Below are 6,000 nucleotides of genomic sequence, written 5' to 3'. Positions count from 1 at the left end.
CTTGCTACTCTAAGTATGGCCGGGACTCACCTGGAGTTTGTTAGGAATGAGGGCGCTGGGCCCCACCTGAGCTGGGATGGGCATTTAAGGGGGGTTCCCAGGGACTGTGTACGTCCTTTGCAGTCTCAGAAACGCTGCTGTAAGCCAGAGCTAAAGGTTGTGGGTGAAGAGAAAAGGGCCTAAATTTATGTAAGGGTTTGTGGCTCGTAATTATTTTTATGAGAAAATTAATTTCAGGGAGTATCCTGAGTGCTTTTTATGACTAATCAGACTGTGAACAAAGCACTCCAGTTGCCATGGGGTGGCTGAACTGTGGCTGGGGAGTGAGAATGTGGGGAAGTATGTCTTATAAATAAAGTTCATTAAGCAAACAAACTCAAGGCTTAGGTATGAAAAGGGATCCGAACATTTAATTCAGGCTTCATTTTAATTAGCCAAGGCCGACTTAAGTAAAACCTTGAAACTATAGCTTAAAAATTTCCCTCTAAGAATGTTATTTATATATGCTATGAATTTTTTTAAAAAGCAAAACTTTGTGGATTTCCCACTTGTCAAAGCAATTTGGTATTTTATAAAGAAGTTTGGTTACTCCTTTAGTGTGCTGAGGACGCGGGCAACGGTACCTGAAGAACCTAGAAGTGGGGCAGGAATGGTACCCTCAGGCCTTCCAAGTCCCACCAGGGGCCGGATCGCACTTCCTGCAGCCTCTCATCGCCATTTATGACCTTTGCACTCTCCGCAGAGCAGTGTTCCGGAAGTTACTGGGGGGCTCGAGGCAGGGAGACAGAGATCTAAGGCTTCCCATCTATAGCTACAGGTGTCTGACCTAAAGAAAATTACAATCCCTCAGGTCTTCAGGGAGTGAATTAAGAATTTACACTCTTCCAATCAATTCATCAACAGGTATTCAGTAGGCACAAACTTTGTGAACAGTTCTGTAGAGTATATCAAAGTGTAAGCCACAGTTCTTTTCTCCCACAATATGTATATCCCCATGCCAGAAACACAGAGTAATTCACGGAGGGGCGGGCGATGCACATGTGGGTAGGAGGGGGCACTTCAACAATACACTCCATGTATTTAGGACTTGTCAGTGGACAAAGCCCATTCAGAGTCAGAGGTCATCGGTTTTCACATTTCAGAGCTATAGAAAGAGATTTGGAAAGGGTTAATGACTTACCCATGGTCATCCTCACTGGTAAACTGGCAGAGCTGGAAATAAAATCCAGATCTTCCACTGCTTAATTCCACGAGGAAGAATAACCCGGATGCTGATGGTGATGATGATGATGGTGGGATGGTGCTGATGATGGTGGTGGCGATGATGGTGGTGGTGGTGATGCAATGGTGGTGATGATGTAATGGTAGTGACGATGGTGGTGGCGATGATGGTGGCGATGATGGTGGTGGTGGTGATGTAATGGTGGTGATGATGTAATGGTAGTGATGATGGTGGTGGCGATGATAATGAAGAAGATGATGACAGTGGTGGCAGTGATGACGATAATGGTGATGATGTTGGTGGTGGTAATGACAATGGTGGTAAGAAAGCATAAAAGTTGAGACAGGCAGTGTTAGGGACACCTCCTGGAAGAAAAAAAAAAGGACGTTCCTGTTACTCCTTCCACCAATGTTGTTTATTTGGTTGAAAGAGAAAAATGAGCAGCTTCAAGGGGCAGAAACTGAAGCCAGAAAGAGGGACTGGGCACCCCAAGGTGCGCTTAGCCAGGTGGGGGTTTCCAGAGCTCCAGGAAGTGGATGTAAGTGAATAATCCTCATGGTTGTCGTAACCCACAACCGAGGTGGAAAAAAATCAGGAGCTTCACTAAATGCATCTGGCAAGCATTTCGTCTTCCCTTAAATAAAATAAATTCCCTTAATAAAGCCAATGGAGGCAGGGTTGGTGGCGGGGGTGAGGGGTGGAGAGGGTGTGTATGATTTATTGTGGAGCAAGGAGAAGGCCTTGAAGGCTCTGAACCATCTATTTAGAACTGCTGGCTCTAAAACCCAGTTGTACATTGGTTTCTCTTTTTGTGCCAATCTTACATCTTAAAAAAATATAACTTTTATGAATATCATCATTAGTGCTATAAGCATAGGGAAGTATAAGTTAATTCTACAGTAAAGTGATTATTAAATCCATTAGTCATATACAGGGAATCCATAATTAACTTATTCTCCAGCATCAAGTAAATGATTCTACTGTGTGCTTTAAGAAAGCAATTGTTCACTAATATGCAAAATACAGCAGAACTATTAGATCATAAAGCCATGCAATCTTATAATTAAATTATAAATTTTACATATTTTAATAATATGCTTTATATACTTTAATTGTTTTCTACGCAAGATTAAAAGGAGGTGCCATGGTTTTTCTCAGACATATTATATCTTGACCTGAACCTTGCAATACTTAATCATAATTGATGAGCATCTACCAGGGTCGACAGCAGTCTTTCAGCAACGTCAGACGACTTCTTCACGTTGTTGCCAAGGATGAAAATGAAGATACGCATTCGTCTTAACTGGAGTTGCAGCCGTACCCTTGGGCTTTCTATTGTTTCCCCCTGTTCCTGTTATAACAGCCAGAGGCATCCATGTTCCCCCTTCCCAGGCCACGGGAAGGGGCCGGCCCCCTCTCCCACTGCCTTGACTGTATACGTGGGTAAAAGCAACACGCGCATTACATTCTCTGCAGGGGACTTATGTGCCTACTCGAGCAATCTATTGTTGTTATTGTGTTTTGGATTAAGTAATGATGCCATTCTTTTCTGTGTGCGCAATTAAGTGTGCTTGAAAGAACTGGGAAATTCCATGGATCTGTGCCGTGGGGGTTGCCTCTGTAACCCTGTGCTTTTCCAAAGCCTGATTGCTGCCCTGGGAACTCTAGGGCAGGTTTCCTTTATTCTCCCTCGGTGGGGGGGCGGCAACCTATCTCTCAGATGGTTACGCTCTTCCAGCCCGCTTTCCCTTGCATTGAAGATGCCTTCCACGCAAGCAGGATAAACAGTTCATTCATGCCTTCATTCATTCAGCCAACACTTATTGAGGTTACCACAGGCCCAGCCCTGAGCTCAACGGGGAGGTGTAAAGATTTAAAGGGTGGGCTTTTGCTGGCCAGAGTTGAGAGTAAGAGGGCTGCGGGAAGGGATCAACGCAATGTTGAGTCTGGAAGGCCAGCCTTGGAGGACCATGTGAGTCATGCTAAGGAGTGGGGACTTGACCCTGAAGGCTGAGAGAAACCCCCGAAGGATTCTAGGCTGGGGAATGGTGAGATCAGTTTCATTTTTCACAAAGAAGCTGGTATATGTAGGGGACCAATAGACAGGTTGCCGATGTCCCCAAATATCTTCCCTGAGGGATTTGCCTGAAATTCCCAACACCAAAGAAACTTCCCTTTGGATCACTCTCCTATAGACGCCATCCTCTGTATTTCTGAATGGCACTAACCACCAGGGTATGGCAGAAGTTGTGGAAAAGCAGAGATGGGAAGTGGGCCACTGGGAGCTACGGTGTTCCTTCTAAAGAATAGGTCTCCTCTTGAATATAACCCAGAAGAGACCTACTGAGCCTGCAGGGGGTCTAAGGCCGTGGCATAAAGGAAATGCACGAAGAAATCAGACCCACCGAGCCGCCTTAGTTGGATCCTCCTCCACCAAACCAACTTGGCTTCCTAGAATTGGCCGAGGGAGCAAAAGCCTCTTTAATTTGCGAGCTCTGGACACAAAATCATTCTCTGTGGCAGCTCCAATATTGGCAGATAGGAGATTTAGCTCTGTCCTATTTATATAACAGCAGCTGATAGATAGTGACTTCGTAGTTGGATATTTATGAGAGGTTTCATTTCAAATAATAGAGTTTTGGCCCGTGGCAACACAAAGGCTCTTACCCATTATTACCGCGGAGCTAAATCTTTAGGATATTGTAACCTTAACAGCAGGGTCGGTGTGATCTACCAGGAAGAACTGGAAAAGTTAATATTTCTCAAAGCAATGGAAGCTTTATTATAAAAAGTCTCATTAGGAAGTTATCTGTCCCTAAAACATATAGGCTATCAGAAGGCCAGGTATAAAAAAATAGCAACTTTTCCTACTCTCCTTTCACCCTATGACTTCTAGCACGTAACAAGGTAATGAAAAAGCAAACGCCTTGCCCTGCCCTGCGGCCTGGTCCCAGGACGGCGGCCTTTGCTGTGTTAGGTCATGGGGCCTCCGCTAACTCAGTGCTGTTCCCACACCCGTAAACTGTCCCGTGTCCTCACTGTCCTATGTCGCCAGCGGTAAAAGGAGACTACCTTTGCTTTAACACCAGCTGGGCAAGTCTTCCAGAACCTGTGGGCTTTAAACCTTTGCAATGTTGTGGGAGACTCTGGGCAGCCCAGGAAGTTACTGAGTGAGGAGAAGGTGGGTGGGAGGGGCCTACAAAGACCCTCCAAGGTGTGTGTGTGTGTGTGTGTGTGTAATGAAGGAAATCGAGCGAGACCTCAGCACCTTCTCCCATCTTGCAGGCCAGGGAGGACTTGCACCTGGTGTTATGGGATGCATCGTGGCATCCCGTATCCCCGCCTAAGATTCATATGTTGAAGTCCTAGGCCCCAGAGCCTCAGACTGGGACGGTATTTGGAGACAGGGCCCTTAAAGAGGTGACGGAGTTAATATGAGGTCACTTGGGTGGGCTCTAATCCAGTGACTAATGGCCTCACAAGAAGAGGAGATTAGGACACAGACTTACTGGGCCGGGGGCTGGGACCTGTCTGCACCTGTTAGGAACCAGGCGGAAAAGCAGGGGGTGAGCTTGAATGCAATGTGCTTGAAATATCCCGAAGCCATCTCCCCCACCCTGGTCCATGGAAAAATTGCCTTCCACGAAACCGGTCCCTGGTGCCAAACAGGTTGGGGACTGCTGCTCTAATGCATAACTGTGTAGCGCCATACGTGATGTCCTTCTCTTCAAAGTATGAACCCTGAGGTGGGAGCTCCGCCTGTTCCTGTGCCTGGGCTCTTCTCCGAGCTGCATCAGGCTTCTGCCGCATATTCTGCTCTCAGGGGCTCTTACCTTGGCCCAGGTAAAACGCTGCGCTCTAGGAGCTTAAGGCTAGATCTTTTCCCCATGCATTTTATCTCATTAATTTGATTTTTTAAAGTTACTTTCTTGTTAGAGTCAGTATTTCTTCAACACCTATGATTATGGAACATATTTAGTCCCAAATTCTGTTTCTTGCTGTTTTGCTACTAAAGAATCTAATATAGTATTTTCAAAAGTGAATCCCATAGAATACCCATGAGATACTCTAATATATTTTACTCACAAAAAGTGATTCTACTGTCAAATAAATTTGAGAAACATATATTATGCTCCTCTCTTCACCTTCCTAATGTACATTAGCATTTGGAAAGCTGCGAGAAGTCCCGCGTGAAAGAAGTCCTTCATTTCATTCAGTAGCTTACAAAATTATTTGACCACAAATGCCTTTTTATCCCCAAATCATCTAGCCAAAGTGGCGTTTCAAGAAATATAATAAGAGTTAAGTTATATTCGCTTGGGCATTGTTACGTGCAGGGCATTGGAGATATTTTAACGCATTTTATCATGATAACAAGATAAGAAGACGTCTGCATTTTCTCTTGGATTAAAGCCATAAGTGAGAAGACAATAAAATCTAGTAGAGAGGTTTCCTTGGGCAGGAGATGTATCGAGGAGTGGTCTTTATTTCAGCTCTGCATGTGGCTAGGCTGCTAATTTATTTCCAGTAATCCTATACAAGACAATTTTTTAAAGAGTTTGGGAATAGTGGATATGAAAGCTATGATTTTATTATGTAGAAATAAGAACATATGGGATGTGTGTTTAAGGGACTGACATATTAATTAGAAATTCCAGACACTCTAACCTCTCTGTCTTCGTAGCACTGATTTCCTATTTAAACGGGCAGGAGAAGGCAAATGGGCTCTATGCGGAGCTGTCCGACTAGACTTCAGTGATAGCTAAGCCCACACGAGA

Source organism: Desmodus rotundus, chromosome 6 (assembly GCF_022682495.2).
Source record: "Desmodus rotundus isolate HL8 chromosome 6, HLdesRot8A.1, whole genome shotgun sequence".
NCBI lineage: Eukaryota > Metazoa > Chordata > Mammalia > Chiroptera > Phyllostomidae > Desmodus > Desmodus rotundus.
This window is presented reverse-complemented; position numbering follows the sequence as displayed.